At 39.6% G+C, this 9,808-nt stretch overlaps 1 pseudogene; it reads right to left on the reverse strand.

Moving 5' to 3' along the window:
* Positions 1–4,533: 4,533 nt before the first annotated feature.
* LOC107501153 lies at positions 4,534–6,817 on the reverse strand (annotated as a pseudogene).
* Positions 6,818–9,808: the final 2,991 nt, after the last annotated feature.

Raw genomic sequence — 9,808 nt, forward strand, 5'->3', positions numbered from 1 at the left:
TTCTCATATTCCTTTGTATTTCTGTGGTATTAATTGTCACTTCTCTTTTATTTGTGATTTTATTTATCTGTGTGTGTCCTCTCTTTTTTCCTTGATGAGTCTGGCTAGAGGTTCATCACTTTTGTTTATCTTTACAAAGAACCAGCTCTTGGCTTCACTGATCTTTTGTACTTTTCTATTTAGACTCTATTTTATTTCCACTTTGATCTTTATTATGTCTTTCCTTCCACTCACTTTGGACTTTGTTTGTTGTTCTTTTTCTAGTTCCTTTAAGTGTAATGTTAAATTGTTTATTTGAGATTTTTCTTGTTTCTTGAGGTAGGCCTGTATTGCTATGAATTTCCCTCTTATTTTGCTTTGTCTGTGTCTCATGGGTTTGGGGACATTGTGTTTCATTCTCATTTGTCTCAAAGCATCTTTTGATTTCTTCATTGATCGCCTTGTTACCCATTCATTAGTACCATGTTATTTAGCCTTCATTTGTTTGCAAGTTTTTTAGTTTTCTTCATGAAATTGATTTCTAGTTTTATAACATTGTAAGTGGAGAAGAGGCTTGATTTTAATCTTCTTACATTTGTTGAGATTTGTTTTGTGGCCTAACAAGTGGTCTATCCTGGAGAATGTTCTATGTATGCTTCAAAATAATGTATATTCTGCTGCTTTAGGGTGAAATGTTCCAAAAATATCAATTAAATCTATCTGGTCTAATGTGTTATGTAAGGCTGCTGTTTGCTGATTTTCTGTCTACATGATCTATCCATTGATGTCAATGGGGTGTTAAAAAACCCTGCTATGACTGTATTACCATTGCTCTCTCCCTATATGTCCATCAATAATTGCTTTATAATACGGGTGTTAGTATGTGGCATGTTTAACGATTTACAAGGGTTATATTCTGTTGAATTCATACCTTTATTGTTATGAAATAACCTTTGTCTCTTGTATAGACTTTAAGTCTATTTTTTCTGATGTAAGTTGTGCTATCACAGCTTTTTTGTTTTTCCATTTGTATGAAATATCCTTTTCATCCTTTTACTTTTAGTCTCTGTGTGTCTTTCCATCTGAAGTGGGTTTCTTGTGGACAGCATATGTATGGGTCTTGTTTTCCTAGCCGTTCAACCACCCTATGTCTTTTGATTGAAGCATTTAAACCATTTACATTTAAAGTAATTATTGATAAGGATGTAGTTATTGCCATTTTATTATTCATGTTTTGTTTTGTTTTTTTATCTTCTTTCCTTCTTCTTAAAGAAGTCTCTTTAATATTTCTTGTAATACTGGTTTGGTAGCGATGAACTCCTTTAGCTTTTTCTTATCTGGAAAGCTCTTTATTCCTCTTCTGATTCTAAATGATAGCCTTGTGGGGTAATCTTGGTTGTAGATCCTTACTTTTCATCCCTTTGAATATTTCTTCCCAGTCTCTTCTGGTCTGAAAACTTTGTTTAGAAATCAGCTGACAGTTTTATTGGAGCTCCTATGTGGGTAACTAACTGCCTTTCTCTTGTTGCTTTTATGATTCTCCCTTTGTTTTTTATCTTTGGCTTTTTAATTATGATGTGCTTTTGTGTGGGCCTCTCTGGGTTCATCTTGTTTGGGACTCTCTGTGCTTCCTGGACTTATATGTCTACTTCCTTCACCAGGTTTGGGAAGTTTTCAGTCATTATTTCTTCAAATAGGTTTACGATCCATTGTTCTCTCTCTTATCCTCTAGTACCCTTATGATGCGAATGTTGTTATGCTTCATGTTGTTCCGGGGGTCCCATAAATTATCCTCATATCTTTTTATTCCTTTTTCTTTTTTCTGTTCTGACTGGGTGTTTTCTGCTACCTTATCTTCCAAATTGCTGATTTGATCCTGTGCTTCATTTTATCTGTTGTTAATTCCACCTGGTGTTTTTCATGTCAATTATTGTAGTCTTCATTTCTGAGTGGTTCTTCTTTATGGTTTCTATTCTTTGTTGAGATTCTCATTGAGTTCATCTATTCTCCTAAGTTCATCAGGCATCCTTATAACCAGCATTTTAAACTCTGTATCTGATAGATTGCTTGTTTTCATTTTGTTTAGTTCTTTTTCTGGAGTCTTTTCCTGTTTTTCTTTTTTTTTTTTTTTTTTTTTTTCATTTGGGACATATTTGTCTCCTTATTTTGGCTGAGTCCGTTTGTTTCTATGTATTAGGTAAATCTGCTACATCTTCCTGTCTTGGCAGGATGGCCTCATATAATAGGCGTCCTTTGAGGCCCAGTGGTACAGTCTCCTTGGTATTCTTAGCCAGTGCTCCAGTATTCCTTGTGTGTGCCCTCCTATTCTAGTTGAGCCTTGATTGCTATTGCCATGTCAATGGGTGGGACTGACCCTCAGGCTGACTGGCTGTGAGGACTGGCCATGACTACAGCAGATGAGCTGTTGTGCATGGGCTGACACCATGGATTAGGATCTGCTTTAGTGGGGCTCTGGTGCCTGCTGAGTCTACCCTTTGGATGTGTCATTTTTGGAACTAATTGGGTGGTGCTCTGGTCTGAAGCCAACCACCGGGTGTGTTGGTTCAGAGACTTGTTGAGAATTGCTCCAGTGCTGTCATTTTGTATTTTCCTAAGTATGACAGGCAATTTAATTGAATTTCTTTTTTCATCATAGGTGAAAGTAATTTTTGTAGTAATTAGAAGTTCACAGATTTAAAAACACAAATCAACTGTAACAATGACTAGTTCCTACTTTTGCCCTTCTCTTCTTAAAGTTGATAGTCTTCAGTTTTTCCTCTTGATTTTTCAAACAGCTGTTCTCCCTTCAAGGAAGTATTCAGAAGAACACTGGAACTAGGCCATATAGAAATAGACCTACAAGACCTACAAGAGCACAGAGCAGACAGGTGTACTGCCTGGTCACAGCAAACAAACCCTTTCTTCATTGCTCATATCCCTTGAAAAAAGCACTTCTCAAGTGCACTTTGAAGTGGGATATGCTTTTGGAAAAATCAGCTCGCATGGATTTTAGAAGTACACTTAGCATACAGAGTGGAGTAAAGTCAAAGCTCATTAAGGTTATATACAGAGCACTATCTAAATTGTGTTGTTATATAGATGATACTATTTTCTCATCTTTTTATAAAGGGATATAAAAATCTCTTTATGATACAAAAAAAAATGTTGCAGTGACATTTGTTGTAATAAGATTATATCTGTGTTAGACACTCAGAAAAAAAAGGACAGGATTTTGACCTCACAGTTCTAAATACAAGACTATGATAAAGATTGGTTTGAGAATAAATAATACCTAAAATTATGAACAAATCAACATTTAAGGGTGTTACATGAGCTTCCTTCAAATTTACAACTTCATTAGCTTGTTGCCTAAAAGTTATTTTAGCATGAAAACTAGATCTTACCCTAAATACGGTAAATGATATTAACGATGTGGTACAAATTCTCATCTCACTTTTTTGTTTCTCTCCAAAACTTTTCTACTGAGTTCAGTTTTACACCTCTCACTAATCGTTGTACTTATAAACATGTAAAAATATAAAATATGGCAATATATGTAAATGCCTTATAAGTGTATAGTTCATTCAAGTTTTAGAAGTATATTCACATTTAATAGTTTGTGGAAATGGCTGTTTAAACCATAATAGGTATTTTATACACTTTTTTTTAAATCCAATTTTTGGTGTGCTTTTAAAATTTGGGAAAATATCTTTATTCCCAGAAAAGTAAGTGGTGGCCCTGAAAATGGGTGGCCTGCTACATCTGAAGGCCATAGACACAGATATTGAGAAGAGTGCCAGCAGAGCCAAACAGGTTTGGCTGGAGTAAAACTATGTTTGAATTTCCTATTACCTATTTCACACTGATGGGAAGTGTTTTTTTACCACTTACCCTGAAACAAGGAAACAAGGAAGAAATTTATACAGAAGATTACAGCATTGTATTATTAATTACACCTTTTCAGAGTAGGTTTCTTCTGTAGAAATACAGTTTTTTTGGATGGCCTCATCAATATTTTTTAAGGCAAAGTAACTAGAGGGAGGCCAGTGGAAATACACTGACACTTGCTGGTAATTATTTTCAAGTGGAAAAAGGACCTAAAATGTGCTGACATGTGTCATAGCTCACGCAAGGATAAAAACTGCTCCAGAAACTCTTGAATTTTCACTAGAAGACATGACCATCCCCATTCTCTTGGAACACAGCCCCCAATTTTTCTCTCCCTTGTATGGCTCCTTTCACTTAGAAATACTCTCACCCCATCTCCTCCTGTTAAGATTCTTACCCATCATTTACAGTGGTCTCAACTGTCAAAGATTTTCATAAAATATTTCACTACTGCTAATCCTACCTGCTCTGTAACCAGATATACTCTCTTTACTACTTTGAGCCCTCTTCATATGGTACAGTATTATAGTTGGGGTTTGTTTGGGGTTTTTTTTTTTTTTTTTTTGGAAACTTTCCCAATTCACTTTTAACTGTGATACTAAAATGTGACGGTCAACCAAAAAAAAAAAAAAAAGGAATAAATGCAGAAATGGCGAATAGATTTATTGTAGAGTGCCAACTTAAATTGATTGATAGTAGCTGCCTAGAGTGACGTGCTGAGTAGGATCCTGAGGATGCACCCTGGCTTGAAGAGAAATACTGCTGGGATTAGCAATACCTGAAATCTCACTCGTAAGTGAAACCACAGGCACCAGAGCTGCCGCTGCTGCTGGCGTCAGTTCCACTGAGGCCACTGAAGAGCCCAAATATGGAAGTGGGGGTCAAGCTGGCCCTGGCACCAAAGACGCCACTGACACCAGCACCAGTTCTGACACCACTACTCTCTTGGGCTTTGACTTTAGCTTCAGCTCCTTCTTGGATCTGGGCTTTGGCCCAGGGTCCAATATCAGCTTCATCTCAGTTGCAAGGCCCAGCTGCATTTGAGCTCTAATATCGGCCCTCACCTTGGCTTCAGCTGCAGCCTCAGCCACAGGCTTCATATCTGCTTCTATCACCTCTTGGTACTGAGCTGCCCATTCCCTGGGATCCTTCTTTTGTACCCTGCAGGCAAACTTGAGGATTTTCATCTTGTTGGCCTCATAGTAGGAATGCAGGCCCTAGAAGAACTCATACTCAGGGGGATTGCCATTAGGGACTCCTGCATAGTCCAGAGACTTCTGTTTCAAACTCATCAGTAATGAGCTTCTTCGCATCCCCTAAAAGTGAATGATGTATCCTGGAGTGCAGCTCCAACTTGTGCAGCATCTCCCAGATGACAGCCTCACTGGACTGATTTCTATTCGTCAAGATGATGCTAAGAAGCACTATGAGAAGACCCAGCTTTGGGGAGTCCTTGGTTGTCCCCAGTATGCCTGCATCAGTGAGCTCCAAGGTGCTGAGAAGAATGTACAGTGGTCATTCTTATCGATTTCCTTCAATTGGATCTCAAATACCTTCTCCAAGGAATAGCCTGCTCATTCAATGATTTCAGGGTACACATCAGTGTATTCTTTGCTGATGTCCTTCAGCATGTCTGAGCACTTGATGGGAATCTTTGTCTGGTCTTTAACCAAGAGACACTTCACTAAATCATTTGCCCTCCCTTGCAAAAGGGCTACCTCATGAGATGGTGGCACTTCAGCCTCTTGGCAGTTCTGTGGCGAGCCTTGCCCCTATAGGCCTTAGGAGCCCTCAGAGAAAACAAAGCCCTCCGTGCCCAAGCAGCCAACCAAGTTCTTGACGCTCTGTGGGCCCAAAAGGCTATGGGACCCCTTGAAGCCCTGCAGGCCACTGAGGCCATTAGAGCCTTTAAGACCCTTTGACCACCTGTGATTCCAGAAGCCTGACTCTGATTACCGTTGCCATCCTTTTTGCCATTCAGATGCTTCACCTTCCAGTCTTTCTTGGCCTTGACCTTGGGCTGAGTATCCTGACTCCCTTGAGCCTGGGCAGCTGTACCTTCAGGCTCCAGTTCATCTTCTGAGGCCTGAGAGGCAGCAGCCTCAGTCTTCAGGACCTTTATACTGACCTTCATATCAGCTACACAGCTGACCTTTCTGGTCTCAGTGGCAGGCACTATCACAGCCTGAGGGTCAGCATTCTGCTTCTTGGCATCACCTGCTGGACTCTTCTTTTCAGCTGCTAGAACCTGGGTATCGGTCAACTTAGTGGAAGGTGAGACATGACTGGCAGTTGTCTCCTAAGCCTCTGGGGTCTTTGAGACCTCTGTGATCTCTGAGACCCCTGCAGCATTTGAGACCTTCAGAGCCTCTGAGACCTCCGGTGCCTTGGAAACTTCCAGCGACTCTGAGATCTCCAAGTTCTTGGTCACTGTCAACAGGGTCTGCATGTTCAAGCCACTGTCCTTTTCTGAAGCTTCAACCTGAAACTGGTTGTACCTATACCACTCTCACTCGTGTCAGACATGTCTCAAGTTAGCCTGGCAAGAGTTGAACCTTGTCCTGGAGCAAGTCTGAGATGCATCTATAGTTGTTTTAATAAAGGCTCTTAATATAGGACTGTCTCATGGATGACATAAGTCCAAAAGCAGGAACTGGAAAGACACTCTAGACGCCTGCCTTGTTTCTCCCTCTGTCTCTCTAGATGGGTTTTCTCTGCACCGTCACAAGTACACAGTGAGAAATGTCCGAGCCAGTGCTTACATGCCCTTAATCCAGTGGGCAGAAGAAACCAATTAGCACCTTTCAATTCTAATTCTAAATACCTCAAAGAGGCAATCCAATTGGTGCAACTTGAATCACATGACCCTAGACCTCTATCCAATCAGCTGTGGCCAGAAGAGCAGGGTTCCCATTGGGGCTGCACAGATTCATTCTGAGGGTTGGGAAGGAAGATTAGTTTCCCATATAAGAGGGTGGAGAGCTGGCTAGATATTTTGAAAGGAGTCTTCTCTATTAAAAGTTTGTGTCATTTAATAATCTCTTGTGAAAGGGAGAGAAGCTTCTTGGAAAAAGGGACTGTGCTTTTCATATTTGCAATCCCAAAAAACCGAGCACTGTTAACTGCCTAAGCGAATGCTAAACCTGTTATACTGATCCTACTTTACAGTGCTTGTTGTTCACCAAAGAAGTTCACCAAAATTTCTAAAAGTGAAATTTGGAAATCTAGTTGCCATTAGGAAGGGATACCTGAGGGCTTTCAGGGTGCTAGCAATGTTTTATTTCTTGATGAGTATGGTTAATGATTGTTCACTTTGTGATTGTTTATTAAACTGTATGTAAATATTTTAAATATTTTTTAAAAACTACTTTTAAACAGCATGGCAGGTTGAACACATATATTTACCTTTTGTTTCCTCCTAAATCTCGCTAAAGTGACTATAGTGGAATAAAAACAGCATAAACCATAAATGATAAAAAAAAAAAAGTGAAAATCGGAGAACAGGATAAAATTTTGGAAGCCAAAAAAAAAAAGACCAATAAGTAGAAATTTACTTTAAAAAACAGAGAAAACTGAAATTTAAACCAGCAGCATAAGAGGCCCAGAAGTAGGTTCACTTGTGCCTCAGAAGCCCAAAAAGGATTAGGAATTGGAGATAACAATAGTTCTGGAAGTGGGGAAGATGATGGGGATGGGGACAGGAAAGAAAACTGGTTAAAAATCTGTGTACATGAGGAAATTTTACCTCATTCCCTCACCTACTCCAGCTGCTGAGCAGCTGCCCATCACCTACCCCAGCGAAAGATAAGCTTCACTCACAGAAGAGGTTAAAACATAGAGACTCTGGACAGAGGACACTGGACACAACTGTGGTTGAGCTTCTATACTGTAAACTGGGGACTAGAGGGATGTCTACGCACTCAAAAAAAAAAAAAAAAAAAAAGAAGAGAGGAAAAAGAGACCCCCACCCCGTGCATAGTTTCCTCATTCATCTCTTTCCCAAACTCTTTCCCAAGAGTGTAAATCAACACTCAGGATGTCTCAATACATCACGTAATCACTGTGGACTGTTTGCTCTCTAGATCTGCTACACAGTTATTGCTTTGGGATCTCAGTTTATCATACTCTAGAAGTTTTCCTGGTCTTTATCCAGTTGACCTCTTATTATCTGAATCTCATGTTTCTTCTTTGGTATGCTCCTTTGTCTTGGCTGTACGCGCCATTTAGTAGCTTCCTGAAAAAGAGTCTACAGGGGGTCATTCTTTTGAGAGCCAGCACGCCTGAAAAAGCCTTTATTCTCCTCTCATACTTGATGGGTCATTGAGTGGAGGTTTGTCAACTACAGTCATGCGCCACATAATGATGTTTTTGATCAACAGCAGACCGCATATACAACATGATCCCATAAGATTATAATGAAGCTGAACAATTCCTATCCCTAGTGATGTCGTCGTAGCCATGGTAACGTTGTAGAGTAATGCTTTACTCACTGCTATTAATACAGAATAAGGATATAAAAATTTTTCTACAAGGTATTTGTGTTCAGCTAAATGTAATTAGAGTGGAAAAGTTAAAAAAATTTAAGTTTATAAAGTTAAAAAGTTACAGTAAGCTAAGGTTAATTTATTATTGAAGAAAGAAAATGTTTTTAATAAATTTAGTTGGCTTAAGTGTCCAGTGTTCATCAAGTCTGTGACAGTGGACAGTCACATCCTAGGCCTTCACATTCACTCACCCACTGACTCACCCAGAGCAACTTCCAGTCGTGCAAGCTCCATTCACGGCAAGTGCCTTGTACATTTATATTGTATTTTCACTGTACTTTTTCTATGTTTAGGTATATTTAGATACAGAAATACTTATAGTTGTGTTATAGTTGCCTACAGTATTCAGTCCAATAACATGCTGTACAGGTTTGTAGTCCACAAACAATAGGGCGCACCACATAGCCTAGGTGTGTATGAAGTTAGCTGTACCATCTAGGTCTAAGTATACTCTATGATGTTCACACAATGATGTGAAATCACCTAAAGACACGTTTCTTTGAACGTATCCCCATCATTAAGTGACTCATGACTGTTTGGGGCTTTTCTGTGTGGTGTTCTGGCTAACTTCATTAGGCAACCCCCTGATATCAACATCATTAATGTCTTCTCCTTCTTCCTTCTCTTCTGTTTCTTAGTCTTTCTCCTCCCTTTCTTGCCCTTTCCAACTCCTCTTCCTTCTGGCCTGGTACATTCTCAAGAGCAAAAAAATAGTGATTTGCTTACTTCTATGTTTCCGGTGCTCCAAAGGCATTTCATCTGAATTCAAATTAACAGTGTAACTTGAAGTCAAATGAATTTTATTCCTCTACTTAGTGAGCTATCTGCAGAGGGAACTGATAATGTGAGAGTAAATAATAAAAGGATGACTCCACTTAAAGGAACTATATTCAGCAGTTAAACTCAGCATCATGAGGACTGACACATCCTTGCTTTACTGGACTTCTCAGCAGCATTTCAGAGTGGATGGTCCTCTCCCTGAAACTCTTGGCTTCCAGCACATTCTGGTTCTCTATCTGTCTCACATGTTGTTCCTTCCCAGTCTCCTTTGCAGGACTCTAAATGTTGGAGTGTTTCAGGGGTTAGTCCTCTCCAAAGTGCTCACTGAAGGTGATCTCATCCATTCCCTTAGCCTTAAATTCTATGTCCATGCTGATCATTCCACATAGCTCTCTCCAGCTCTGACTTCTCCCCTGAATTCTGGATTTTTTACATCCGGTGGTCATACATCTCCACTTGAAGGTCTAATAGGCATCTCAAACTTTGTGTGGCCAAACCCCAACCTGCTGCTTGGCCCCATAAGTTCCTGTGTCAGTCAATGGCACCATCATCTACCCAATTATCTCATGTCAAAACCTTGTAATCACAAGATGCCTTGTATACAGTGGTTACAAATC

This window comes from Rousettus aegyptiacus, unplaced genomic scaffold (assembly GCF_014176215.1).
Source record: "Rousettus aegyptiacus isolate mRouAeg1 unplaced genomic scaffold, mRouAeg1.p scaffold_m13_p_2, whole genome shotgun sequence".
NCBI lineage: Eukaryota > Metazoa > Chordata > Mammalia > Chiroptera > Pteropodidae > Rousettus > Rousettus aegyptiacus.